The 15348-nt window shown below is 40.3% G+C and overlaps 1 protein-coding gene and 1 long non-coding RNA gene across 2 annotated transcripts in view; one reads left to right on the plus strand and one right to left on the minus strand.

Annotated features, from left to right (window-relative positions):
* The window catches only part of LOC139755062 (uncharacterized), an 87062-nt gene extending 72659 nt beyond the window's left edge, over positions 1-14403 (plus strand). The window contains exon 2 of the long non-coding RNA XR_011714027.1: positions 13891-14403. This is a non-coding gene — a long non-coding RNA (uncharacterized lncRNA). The remainder of the gene's footprint in view (positions 1-13890) is intronic.
* The window catches only part of red (LysM peptidoglycan-binding domain-containing protein red), a 121747-nt gene that overhangs the window by 39487 nt on the left and 66912 nt on the right, over positions 1-15348 (minus strand). The window lies entirely within an intron of this gene.

A 15348-nucleotide genomic window follows, 5' to 3' on the forward strand; every position in this document is an offset into this window, starting at 1 on the left:
GCTTTGCATCCTTACCTGACAGAGTTGAATCCATTACCTGACAGAGTTGAGCTGATAGCAGTTTGACTTATCAAGTCTCCCAGGATAACTTCAAAACTTGACCTATTTGCCCTAAACAGTAATGCTGTTTCACTTACCCTCTTCTCTAGGTATTACTTTGGTTTTTGCACCCAATAGCTGGCTGCTTGTGTGCCTCAACCATTAACATGAACACAATATTCAGCAATCTGCTGTGTTACATGATCACTGTGTGGCTGTTGGCAACTCACGGGTGGGCTGTTTCAATGACTATCTCTTTTCCTACACCTTGGAGCTTTGGAGCTCTCTACCCTTTCCTGTCTTTGAGAATAACTATGATGTGATATTTTTTAAAAGACAAGGTTTTTCACTCCCTCAAAACTTCATGAATACTTTTCCTTGTCTCTCCTTTTTCCCTTATTCAATCTCATTATATTCTATTTAAGGCTCAGCCTCAAGTGGACTTTTGTATGTGACTGGAGCCTCTAACATTAAAAAAAAAAGTGGTTGACTGCTGAAGGGAGAAATAAGGAACAGTGAGTATTTCTAACTTCTAATCTACTTTTATTGTTATTGCTTGCAAAGTAGTTAAGGAACTACACTATGATTGATTTCTGATTTCATAATAATGCCAGCTCCCCTTTAGCAGTAATACCCTTTGAAGGGTCAGATATACATAATCTACATAGTGTTGTTCCTCTAACTGTTTTACAAACGATAACATTAAAAATAAATTTGATTTGAAGCTCTCATTTCAGAATTTGGTTTCTTGCATGCAAATGATATTAGGGATGTATCATTCAATAAATCTTTAAGATCTGTCAAATAGGACAGTATTTTTCTGTAGTTCCATTATGCAACACCAACCATTAAAAATCAATACTCTACAAAGTTTAGAATTCATTCTAAGGAATTCTTTGAACTTGTGGGTTTGCCTGTTGATGACTTTACTGATTTAAGAACATGACTCAGCAAAACAGGAGATAAGTGAGATAATTTCCCATGGTGTCATCCTCATTCTCATGACCTTACTCATAACCAAGTAGTTTTAAATTTATCTTTTAACACTTTCTTGATTTTTGACTCTTAGAGGCATTTCATGAGTATTCCTTTGGGCATGTGCCTAAAACATGCTTCCAAAAAGAAGTGCCCCCAAAATGACCACTAGACCCCTACAAGCAGCATCTGAGGACTGCCTCCTCTCAAATGATGTATCCTTATGGTGTCTCATCCCCTAAAGAAGGCATAAGACATTTATCATCATCAATACCATTATTATCATCAATATTATTTTTCAAGCTTATTTGCCAATTCCCACAACAGCCAAAAAAGGTCCCCTTTGCTCACATCCATTCTCCAGCTGTCAAATGTATTTACCAAAACTACAGCCCTATGCTAAGAATGAAGCCCCACAAACCTTTCTGTGGTTTCTCCCAATTGCTTCTTATGCCCTCATTCACTCCACTGATAGCACATTGTCCCCTGTATTCCACATTGCTCCAATTCACTCCATCCCATGTATGTTTCACTCAAAACATTTTTCATTCATTACTTCCATGTCTAATTTGTTTTTCCTTTCTCTCTTTCCTCAACACTTCTAACACATGAATCCTTTGTCACCCTCTCCTCATTCACTCTCTCCATATATACAAACCATTTCATCACAACTTCAGCTCTCTCAACTGCACTCTTATCATATCTCTCTCTTATCCTTTTATTACTTACTCAAACCACCTTACACCACATATGATTACAATACTATTTTTTTCTCATACTTGATCGAAGATTCCCATGTTAGCAAGGCAGTGCCAGGAACATAAGAACAAAGGCTATATTCGCTCAAATCCATTCTCTACCCGTCATGCGCAATACACCAAAGCCACAACTCCCTATCCACAACCAGGCCCCACAGACCTTTCTATGGTTAACTGCAGCCACTTTACATGCCATGGTTCAGTCTATTGACAGCGTGTTGACCCCAGTATAACGCGTCAAATCACTCTATCCCATGCATCCCACTCACCATCCTGCATGTTCTGGCTTCAGTTGCTCAAAATCTATTTCACTCCATCCTTCCATCTACAACTTTATATACATTTATTATTTTTTTTATTATTTTGCTTTGTCGCTGTCTCCCGCGTTAGCGAGGTAGCGCATGGAAACAGACGAGAGAATGGCCCAACCCACCCACATACACATACATATACATATATACACATGTACATAATTCACACCTGCTGCCTCTAGTCATTCCTGTTGCCACTCCGCCACACATAAAATAACAACCCCCTTCCCCTGGATGCATGCGAGGTAGTGCTAGGAAAAGGCAACAAAGGCCACATTTGTTCACACTCAGTCTCTAGCTGTCATGTATAATGCATCGAAACCACAGCTCCCTTTCCACATCCAGGCCCCACAAAACTTTTCATGGTTTACCCCAGACACTTCACATGCCCTGGTTCAATCCACTGACAGCACATCGACCCCAGTATACCACATCGTTCCAATTCACTCTATTCCTTGCACGTCTTTCACCCTCCTGCATGTTCAGGCCCCGAATGCTCAAAATTTTTTTCACTCCATCTTTCCACCTCCAATTTGGTCTCCCACTTCTTATTCCCTCCACCTCTGACACATATATCCTTTGTCAATCTTTCCTCACTCATTCTCTCCATGTTACCAGACCATTTCAAAATGCCCTCTTCTGCTCTTTTAACTACACTCTTTTTATTACCACACATCTCTCTTACCCTTTCATTACTTACTCGATCAAACCACCTCACACCACATATTGTCCTCAAACATCTCATTTCCAATACATCCACTTCCTCAGCACAACTCTATCTATAGCCTACGCCTTGCAACCATATAACATTGTTGAAACCACTGTTCCTTCAAACATACCCATTTTTGCTTATCCCTGGGGATTGGGGAGAAAGAATACTTATCACGCATTCCTCATGTGTCGTAGAAGGCAACTAAAGGGGAAGGGAGCAGGGGGCTAGAAACCCTCCCCTCCTTGTATTTTAACCTTCTAGAAGAGGAAACAGAAGAGGGAGTATGCGGGGAGTGCTCATCCTCCTTGAAGGCTCAGACTGGGGTGAAAGGGAGTATGCAGGGAGTGCTCATCCTCCTTGAAGGCTCAGATTGGGGTGTCTAAATGTGTGTGGATGTAACAAGATGAGAAAAAAGGAGAGATAGGTAGTATGTTTGAGGAAAGGAACCTGGATGTTTTGGCTCTGAGTGAAACAAAGCTCAAGGGTAAAAGGGAAGAGTGGTTTGAGTATGTTTTGGAAGTAAAGTCAGGGGTTGGTGAGAAAACAAGAGCAAGGGAAGGAGTAGGACTACTCCTGAAACAGGAGTGGTGGGAGTATGTGATAGAGTGTAAAAAAGTAAATTATGGATTGATATGGGTAAAACTGAAAGTGGATGGAGAGAGATGGGTGTTTACTAGTGCCTATGCACGTGGGTATGAGAAGAAAGATCATGAGAGGCAAGTGTTCTGGGAGCAACTGAGTGAGTGTATTAGTAGTTTTGATGCACGAGACCAGGTTATAGTGATGGGTGATTTGAATGCAAAGGTGAGTAATGTGGCAGCTGAGGGAATAATTGATGTACATGGGGTGTTCAGTGCTGTAAATGGTGAAGAGCTTGTAGATTTGTGTGATGACGACTGGTGATTGGGAATACCTGGTTTAAAAAGAAAGATATACATAAATATACATATGTAAGTAGGAGAGATGGCCAGAGAGTATCATTGGATTACGTGTTAATTGATAGGCACGTGAAAGAGAGACTTTTGGATGTTAATGTGCTGATAGGTACAACTAAAGGGATGTCTGATCATTATCTTGTGGAGGCGAAGGTGAAGATTTGTAGAAGTTTTCAGAAAAGAAGAGAGAATGTTGAGGTGAAGAGAGTGGTGAGAGTAAGTGAGCTTGGGAAGGAGACTTGTGTGAGGGAGTACCAGGATAGACTGAGTGCAGAATGGAAAAAGGTGAGAGCAAAGGATGTAAGGGGAGTTGGGGGAGGAATGGGATATACACACACACACACACACACACACATATATATATATATATATATATATATATATATATATATATATATATATATATATAGGTAGTAAAAGCTTTGCGGAAGATGAAAGCTGGCAAGGCAGCAGGTTTGGATGGTATTGCAGTGGAATTTATTTAAAAAGGGGGTGACTGTATCGTTGACTGGTTGGTAAGGTTATTTAATGTATGTATGATTCATGGTGAGGTGCCTGAGGATTGGCGGAATGCTTGCATAGTGCCATTGTACAAAGGCAAAGGGGATAAGAGTGAGCGCTCAAATTACAAAGGTATAAGTTTGTTGAGTATCCCTGGTAAATTATATGGGAGGGTATTGATTGAGAGGGTGAAGGCATGTACAGAGCATCACATTGGGGAAGAGCAGTGTGGTTTCAGAAGTGGTAGAGGATGTGTGGATCAGGTGTTTGCTTTGAAGAATGTATGTGAGAAATACTTAGAAAAGCAAATGGATTTGTATGTAGCATTTATGGATCTGGAGAAGGCATATGATAGAATTGATAGAGATGCTCTGTGGAAGGTACTAAGAGTATATGGGGCGGGAGGCAAGTTGTTAGAAGCAGTGAAAAGTTTTTATCGAGGATGTAAGGCATGTGTACGTGTAGGATGAGAGGAAAGTGACTGGTTCTCAGTGAATGTAGGTTTGCGGCAGGGGTGTGTGATGTCTCCATGGTTGTTTAACTTGTTTATGGATGGGGTTGTTAGGGAGGTGAATGCAAGAGTTTTGGAAAGAGGGGCGAGTATGAAGTCTGTTGTGGATGAGAGAGCTTGGGAAGTGAGTCAGTTGTTGTTCGCTGATGATACAGCACTGGTGGCTGATTCATGTGAGAAACTGCAGAAGCTGGTGACTGAGTTTGGTAAAGTGTGTGAAAGAAGAAATTTAAGAGTAAATGTGAATAAGAGCAAGGTTATTAGGTACAGTAGGGTTGAGGGTCAAGTCAATTGGGAGGTAAGTTTGAATGGAGAAAAACTGGAGGAAGTAAAGTGTTTTAGATATCTGGGAGTGGATTTGGCAGCGGATGGAACCATGGAAGCGGAAGGGAATCATAGGGTGGGGGAGGGGGCGAAAATCCTGGGAGCCTTGAAGAATGCATGGAAGTTGAGAACATTATCTCGGAAAGCAAAAATGGGTATGTTTGAAGGAATAGTGGTTCCAATAATGTTGTATGGTTGCGAGGCATGGGCTATGGATACAGTTGTGCGCAGGAGGATGGATGTGCTGGAAATGAGATGTTTGAGGACAATATGTGGTGTGAGGTGGTTTGATCGAGTAAGTAATGTAAGGGTAAGAGAATTGTGTGGAAATAAAAAGAGCGTGGTTGAGAGAGCAGAAGAGGGTGTTTTGAAATGGTTTGGGCACATGGAGAGAATGAGTGAGGAAAGATTGACCAAGAGGATATTTGTGTCGGAGGTGGAGGGAATGAGAAGAAGTGGGAGACCAAATTGGAGGTGGAAAGATGGAGTGAAAAAGATTTTGAGTGATAGGGGCCTGAACATGCAGGAGGGTGAAAGGCGGGCAAGGAATAGAGTGAATTGGATCGATGTGGTATACCGGGGTTGACGTGCTGTCAGTGGATTGAATCAGGGCATGTGAAGCGTCTGGGGTAAACCATGGAAAGTTGTGTGGGTCCTGGATGTGGAAAGGGAGCTGTGGTTTCGGGCATTATTGCATGACAGCTAGAGACTGAGTGTGAACGAATGGGGCCTTTGTTGTCTTTTCCTAGCACTACCTCGCACACATGAGGGGGGAGGGGGATGGTATTCCATGTGTGGCGAGGTGGCGATGGGAATGAATAAAGGCAGACAGTGTGAACTGTGTGCATGGGTATATATGCATGTGTCTGTGTGTGTATATATATGTGTACATTGAGATATATAGGTATGTATATTTGCGTGTGTGGACGTGTATGTATATACATGTGTATGGGGGTGGGTTGGGCCATTTCTTTCGTCTGTTTCCTTGCGCTACCTCGCAAACGTGGGAGACAGCGACAAAGCAAAAAAAAGCAAAAATAATATATATATATATATATATATATATATATATATATATATATATTTTTTTTTTTTTATACTTTGTCGCTGTCTCCCGCGTTTGCGAGGTAGCGCAAGGAAACAGACGAAAGAAATGGCCCAACCCCCCCCATACACATGTACATACACACGTCCACACACGCAAATATACATACCTACACAGCTTTCCATGGTTTACCCCAGACGCTTCACATGCCTTGATTCACTCCACTGACAGCACGTCAACCCCTGTACACCACATCGCTCCAATTCACTCTATTCCTTGCCCTCCTTTCACCCTCCTGCATGTTCAGGCCCCGATCACACAAAATCTTTTTCACTCCATCTTTCCACCTCCAATTTGGTCTCCCTCTTCTCCTCGTTCCCTCCACCTCCGACACATATATCCTCTTGGTCAGTCTTTCCTCACTCATTCTCTCCATGTGCCCAAACCATTTCAAAACACCCTCTTCTGCTCTCTCAACCACGCTCTTTTTATTTCCACACATCTCTCTTACCCTTACGTTACTTACTCGATCAAACCACCTCACACCACACATTGTCCTCAAACATCTCATTTCCAGCACATCCATCCTCCTGCGCACAACTCTATCCATAGCCCACGCCTCGCAACCATACAACATTGTTGGAACCACTATTCCTTCAAACATACCCATTTTTGCTTTCCGAGATAATGTTCTCGACTTCCACACATTTTTCAAGGCTCCCAAAATTTTCGCCCCCTCCCCCACCCTATGATCCACTTCCGCTTCCATGGTTCCATCCGCTGACAGATCCACTCCCAGATATCTAAAACACTTCACTTCCTCCAGTTTTTCTCCATTCAAACTCACCTCCCAATTGACTTGACCCTCAACCCTACTGTACCTAATAACCTTGCTCTTATTCACATTTACTCTTAACTTTCTTCTTCCACACACTTTACCAAACTCAGTCACCAGCTTCTGCAGTTTCTCACATGAATCAGCCATCAGCGCTGTATCATCAGCGAACAACAACTGACTCACTTCCCAAGCTCTCTCATCCCCAACAGACTTCATACTTGCCCCTCTTTCCAGGACTCTTGCATTTACCTCCCTAACAACCCCATCCATAAACAAATTAAACAACCATGGAGACATCAAACACCCCTGCCGCAAACCTACATTCACTGAGAACCAATCACTTTCCTCTCTTCCTACACGTACACATGCCTTACATCCTAGATAAAAACTTTTCACTGCTTCTAACAACTTGCCTCCCACACCATATATTCTTAATACCTTCCACAGAGCATCTCTATCAACTCTATCATATGCCTTCTCCAGATCCATAAATGCTACATACAAATCCATTTGCTTTTCTAAGTATTTCTCACATACATTCTTCAAAGCAAACACCTGATCCACACATCCTCTACCACTTCTGAAACCGCACTGCTCTTTCCCAATCTGATGCTCTGTACATGCCTTCACCCTCTCAATCAACCCTCCCATATAATTTACCAGGAATACTCAACAAACTTATACCTCTGTAATTTGAGCACTCACTCTTATCCCCTTTGCCTTTGTACAATGGCACTATGCACGCATTCCGCCAATCCTCAGGCACCTCACCATGAGTCATACATACATTAAATAACCTTACCAACCAGTCAACAATACAGTCACCCCCTTTTTTAATAAATTCCACTGCAATACCATCCAAACCTGCTGCCTTGCCGGCTTTCATCTTCCGCAAAGCTTTTACTACCTCTTCTCTGTTTACCAAATCATTTTCCCTAACCCTCTCACTTTGCACACCACCTCGACCAAAACACCCTATATCTGCCACTCTGTCATCAGACACATTCAACAAACCTTCAAAATACTCATTCCATCTCCTTCTCACATCACCACTACTTGTTATCACCTCCCCATTTACGCCCTTCACTGAAGTTCCCATTTGCTCCCTTGTCTTACGCACCCTATTTACCTCCTTCCAGAACATCTTTTTATTCTCCCTAAAATTTACTGATAGTCTCTCACCCCAACTCTCATTTGCCCTTTATATATATATATACATATATATACATATATATTATCCCTGGGGATAGGGGATTAAGAATACTTCCCACATATTCCCTGCGTGTCGTAGAAGGCGACTAAAAGGGGAGGGAGCAGGGGGCTGGAAATCCTCCCCTCTCATTTTTTTTTTAATTTTCCAAAAGGAACAGAGGGGGCCAGGTGAGGATATTCCGAAAAAGGCCCAGTCCTCTGTTCTTAACGCAACCTCGCTAATGCGGGAAATGGCGAATAGTTTTTTTTTTTTTTTTTTTTTTTTTTTTTTTTTTTTTTTTTTCCAAAAGAAGGAACAGAGAAGAGGTCCAGGTGAGGATATTCCCTCAAAGGCCCAGTCCTCTGTTCTTAATGCTACCTCGCTATCGCGGGAAATAGCGAATAGTATGAAAAAAAAAAAAAAAAAAAAATATATATATATATATATATGAATGTAGTGTATATGAATGTGCACTTCCATAGAACATACAAACCTCCAACAGCCAGGATTGAACGCAGGACCCCTGCTTTCACTACCTCTTCTCTCTTAACAAACCATTCTCCCTGACCCTCTCACTTCATAGACCAAAACACCCTATATCTGCCAGTCTATCATCAAACACATTCAACAAACCTTCAAAATACTCACTCTCCTTCTCACTTCATCACTACCTGTTATCACTTCCCCACTTGCCCCCTTCACTGATGTTCCCATTTGTTCTTTTGTCTTACGCACTTTATTTATCTCCTTCCAAAATATCTTTTTATTCTCCCTAAAGTTTAATAATACTCTCTCACTCCAACTCTCATTTGCTCTCTTTTCAACCCATGCACCTTTCTCTCGACCTCCTGCCACTTTCTTTCATAAATCTCCAAGTCATTAGCATTCCTTCCTTGCAAGTATCGTCCAAACGCAGATGAATGAGTATTCTTGGAATCCTGGAATGAATTGTACACTGTCTTACACATGAAGGTGGTAAAGAAGCCAGATTTTCAGACAGTAACAAAGGCCACATTCCCTCAATGGAAAAAAATTATCTTAGAGGATAACAGATGATGCAAGAGATGGCAGTCTTTTCTAAGTAACCAGACACAAGCAGGAGGCCTCTTTCTTGAGAGATGTTATCATTTCCTGATCTATGTTAATGACTTACAAGTGTGGCTTGATTCATGCATGAATATGTCTGTAAAAGATGTTGAAGTCATGAGATAAGTGAGGAATAATCCGGATTGTAATAACTTACAAAGCAACACACATAAGCCCCACAGTTGATATGTGGTTAAAAAGTTAAGCTAAAGCAAATACAAAGTAATGACAATGGGGGAAAGAAATCTTACAAGATATAAACTACAAGAATCCATTTTCAAAAGGCACCTCGAAGTTGACAAAATACCTGACACATCACAAAACACCCCATTAGTTCGATTGTTAAGAGGTAAATCTGGTTGTTATTAAAAAACACATTAAATTCAATGGGTTTTCAAATGTACCATAAACTCTTTATAATAAAACTAACAGAACATCTGAATTACACTACGCATTTTAAGTTTGGTCATCAAACAAAGAAACAAAATGACCTGACAGGCATAGGTTCAGAGGAAGACAACAAATGTGATTAAGTGCACTGAGCTACACAGAACAGATGCTATAAATGTGACCACTGTGAAAGTAAGATGTATAAGGGGAGATTTCATCACAACATCCAATTTTAAGAATCAAATGAATGATTTTGAGTGAATACTTCTGTGAAACATGCAAAGAAAAGCAGTAAGAGGTCACAGCAAGAAATTTGTTGTAAATGATATAAGAAGGTACTTTTACTATATAACAATTGTGAATTGTTAGTATAAGTTAAGGGATGAGACCATGAATGCAAACAATAAACAAAATCTTAAGAAGCAGTAAGAAAGTAACTCTTCATATCCTGAACATATAAATAATCACATACATAACTGCTGTGCCAAAGTGTGCAATACTGTGCCATTTATGTAATGCTGCTTGATACAGTGCATTGCTGTGTCATTCTTATGTGTGGATGAGGAAGTTCTGGGAGGACAATTTTTTTTTCAAAATTCTACCATTAACACTGATCCAAAAGAGTAAGCCATATTGCATGGAGAGCTGCTGATAATCAACTAAAGTAATTGCTAATAGTACAATACTGCATGTCATAATTAGTACAAAGGAGAGATTATTATATGTACTGTAGCCCTAGAAATTTGGAATAAGTAACTAAACTGTCTGAATTCACCCCAAAATAGGCATAAAGTTCTATGATACTGGTATATACCTAACAACTATTCAATTTCAGTGTACAGAAATAATGAAACACACTGTATCAGAGTTGTATCTGTTACGAAAGAGAAATGAGAAGCCACAACAAGAAATTAAGGGAGAAACTTGCTTTAAAAGAGAAAAATTCCTTCTAAGGTTAAAAAGTTAAGGATGAATGGAATAAGCTAATGATAAGACCATGAATGCCAGAAGTTCATAGTTTTCCTCAAAAAAGTCAAAGAGATAGGCCCTGTGGGCGTAGGAATCCCTCTCCAAACTTAACAAAAGGATAATAACAAACAGGTAATCACATGTGAAGATTCACAAATGACATATCTTAAGTTTCCATAAGGGAAGGCACATGTAGTCCCCAATGCATTAGAGATGAAAGGGCTATACTCTGTTGCTCTGGCAATGAACCTCATGGTTCAGTTTTCTGCTAATGTAAACATTAAAGTGGAGCTATGTAAGCATAATCTTATCAAATTTGTAGAGCTAACATCATTTTTCTCACAATCTGGTGTGCTCACCTTCTTACATTGGACAATATGGGATCAGATTTTTTGAGAGATTGCTTTGAAAAATTCATAATCAACAAAAATGGACAATAAAACCATGAATAGTCAAAACTGGACTGTAATACTCACAGAAGCTTTACTTGCTGAAACTCTTGAGAAAACATCATTTCTGGCATTTCTAGTAACTTTTTCTTCTTCATCTTCAACTCACTATACTCCAAACTTAACTCCTCTGCTGGTTTACTTTTTCATATCTATGTTTATCCATTGCTCAAAGCTTTTACTGTGGTGTTAGGCATGTTTTGCATGTGTCTGACTATGATAGAGTAAATTCACACCACGGCCAGGCTTTAATTAGAATACAGAAAGGTCACTGAAAGAGGAAAAAAAAAAAAGAGACAAGGGAAAGTATTTATGAATTTCAGAGGAAGTGAAAAACCTATCATTCAAAATATGCCAGGTAACAGTTACTGGGAAAGACATGAGAGGCCAAAGAGTTCCAAATCTTTAAGGTGTTGGGAAAGAAACAGTTACCAAAACAGCCTACCCTCAAGGTGCCAAAAACCATACAGTAATCATGTGACACAGCAGCTTGCTGTGTGATCTAGCTATGGTAGGGGTACACAAACAGCCAGCTCTTAGGAACAACAACCAAAGTAATACCCACAGAAGCAGGAAAGTGAACTAACACTGTGGTGTAGGGCATGTGGTCTCAAGTTTTGAAGGTAGCATAGGAGAGTTGATAAGTCAGAAAACTTTTGACTCAACTCTGACAAATAAGGATGCAAGGCTAAAACTACCCGAGAAGTGAGAGTAGTACTCCACACAAGGATGGGTCAATCCTTTGTAAAAATGGAGCAACTACTGGGAAACAAAAGAAATTTCAACATGTAAATAGGGCTCCCAGTTTCTTAAAGACATACTTAGCTATCTCCATAAAATGGGGTTTCCAAGATAGAGTGGATGTTTCAGTAATATCACGTGCATTCATTAACTTAAATAGAATTAGACAGCCATCGAAGGAGAAAGTTATGAGAAAATTTTGATAGAGATTGGGCATAATGTGAGTCTTGGAAGCATTTAACTTAACCAGATTTCGTTTAACCTACTGAGATATCCTATCCAAGTCAGAGTTTACTAAGGAAGTTGTGTTGAGATGTGATGCAGATCGAGTGAGAAGAAGGAGCAGAACTGAAGGATGCCAAGGTATGCAGCATTCAGTCATCAGAGTATGAGCACATTTGGTTATTTGTAGAAGAAAGGAAACTGTTGATAAAATGAAAATTGTAGGAGACAGGGCAGAATCTTGAGGGACACCACTGTTGATGCAGAAAGGGGGAGAAGTTGATCCATCAACAACCATGGAGAAAACATCAGCCATAGATGAAGCTACATATGAGGAAGCAGAGAGAGGGAGGAAGCTAAAGGAGGGGAACCTACAGATGTAACCCTCATGCCACACCCTGTCTCAAACATTTGATATATCAAGGACAACTACATAAGATTCCCTAAAATGGCTTCCCACAAAAGTTTGATGATGATATTCTGTACTTAGGACAAGAAGATTCAATAGTTCTTTAAAATTCATGTAAAAGTCATTTCAATGTATTTGTCAGTGTCATCTTTGTTGGGGGTGGAGGATCTGCAGGTGTAAGCTGTGGAGGTGTAAGGCAGGGCAAGATTTTGATTTCAATGTTGGGGCTTGTGGCTTGGTATGGAGTGGTTTTGGTGAGAAGGGTCTGTTGCCAAGAACTGAGTGTTGAACATATGATAGCAGGGAATGTATTGGGAGAATCTTTGCTTCATTATGTGATTACCAATTTGTAATTACCTATCATTCATACTGTATGGGGAGGATTTTACACTCATGGGGCCCTATCTCTTGAACATTCTACAATCATACAACTTCTTAAATTTATGTATGTTGTCTGCATTAACTAAGATAATCATCTATCCATCAGAGGAGTCTCCTCCTTATTCCTGCCTGGTACTCCAGCATCTTAATCAATCTCCCATGCAGTACTGTTTTGAATGCAGATGCTGTATAATATACAGTAATAGTCTATATACTTGATTGCAGCTTCCCACGTTAGTGAGGTAGTACCAGGAAACAGACGATGAAAGACAAATCCACTCATGTAGGCATATATGTACATATACACACATACAAGTACATATACATGCTTATTTTTTTCTATTATACTTAACTGATTTCCCACAACAGCGAGGTAGCACAAGGAAACATATGAAGAATGGCCCAACTATTCATATACACAAATATATACATAAACGCCCATAAAAGCACATATACACACATATAAATATCGACGTATACATACACATATACATATTTATTTATTTATTTTGCTTTGTCGCTGTCTCCCGCATTTGCGAGGTAGCGCAAGGAAACAGACGAAAGAAATGGCCCAACCCACCCCCATACACATGTATATACATACACGTCCACACACGCAAATATACATATCCATACATCTCAATGTACACATATATATACACACACAGACATATACATATATACACATGCACACAATTCACACTGTCTGCCTTTATTCACTTCCATCGCCACCTCGCCACACATGGAATAACATCCCCCTCTCCCCTCATGTGTGCGAGGTAGCGCTAGGAAAAGACAACGAAGGCCCCATTCGTTCACACTCAGTCTCTAGCTGTCCGGCAATAATGCCCAAAACCACAGCTCCCTTTCCACATCCAGGCCCCACAGAACTTTCCATGGTTTACCCCAGACGCTTCACATATGTATATATTTATACTTGCTGGTTTCATCCATTCCTGTTGCTACCCCTCCATACAGGTAATAGCCCTCCCCCCTATATATGCTCCCCAACTTAACAATGGGTCGATTTATGATTCTATGATGGTGTGACAGCAATAAACATTCAGTAGAAACCTTACTTTGAATTTTGATCTTTTCCCAGGCTAGCAATATGCGGTACGAATTTTGATCTTTTCCCGGGCTAACAATATGTGGAACCAATTTTGATCTATTCCCGGACTAGCAATACATGGTGCGATACCCTCTTGTGATGCTGCGCAGTGAGCTGCAGCTTCCAGTTAGCCACGCAATTACGAACACCCTCTACCAGTTATTCTCAAGCCTCATCAGAGGAGGGAGACATTGATGACCTTGTTGTTGCAGCATCCTCGTCAACTAGCATTTAATTTCAGTGTTATATGCTTCAAACATTCTTAAGGTCCAAGGTGCTTTCAGCTGTGTACATTAATGGTGAGCACCCATACAACTATTTTTTTTCCAGTACAATATTCAATAAAGTACTTGAGATATTCAATAATATCATAAAATAGGCTTTGTGTTAGATAATTTTGTCCAACTGTAGGCTAATGTAAATGTTCTGAGAATGTTTAAGGTAGGCTAGACTGAGCTATGATGTTCAGCAGGTTATGTGTAAAGTATTAAATGTATGGTCAACTTACAATATTTTCAATTTACAATGGACTTATCTGAACATAATCCCATCATTATAAACATATACATATTCATGCTTGCACTCCTTCATCCATTCCCAATGCCACACCATCCTGCTAGATACAGCACAAAATGCATGAAAGAAAAGAAAAAAGATATACATTCTATTCTTCTCCCCAACACTTGCTCAGCAACCGCTGCACCAGTGAGGTAGTGCCGGGAAAGAAAGGCCACATACACTCACATCCATACCTGAGATGTCTTGTTTAATGCATTGGAACCACTCCATATCCACATCCAGGCCCCATGTACCTTTCCATTGTTTACTCTAGGTGTTTAACATGCCCTAGCTATGTCCATTATCAGAATGTTGACCCCAGTATACCAAGTTGTTTTAACTCACTCTATTCTGTGCATGCTTTTCACCCTCCTGCATGTCCAGGCCTCTATTGCTCAAAATCTTTTTCACTTCATCCTTCCACCTCCAATTTGGTCTTCCATTTCTCATTGTATCCTCAACTCCTGATGCATATATCCTCTTTGTCAACCTACCTAACTCATTCTCTCAATATGTACAAACAATTTCAACACATCCCTTCTGCTCTCTCTACCACACTCTTTTTAACATCTCTTTTACCCTTTCATTACTTTCTTGATCAAACACTACACATTGTCCTCAAAAATTCCATTTCCAACACATCCATCCCCCCCCTGCACAACCCTATCTATACCATTGCCCATAGCTCGCAACCATATAATACTGGAACTACTATTCCTTCAAACATCATTTTCCCTAACCCTCTCACTTTGCACACCACCTCGACCAAAACACCCTATATCTGCCACTCTATCATCAAACACATTCAACAAACCTTCAAAATACTCACTCCATCTTCTCACAACACTACTACTTGTTATCACCTCCCCATTTGCCCCCTTCACTGAAGTT

Source organism: Panulirus ornatus, chromosome 18 (genome assembly GCF_036320965.1).
Source record: "Panulirus ornatus isolate Po-2019 chromosome 18, ASM3632096v1, whole genome shotgun sequence".
NCBI lineage: Eukaryota > Metazoa > Arthropoda > Malacostraca > Decapoda > Palinuridae > Panulirus > Panulirus ornatus.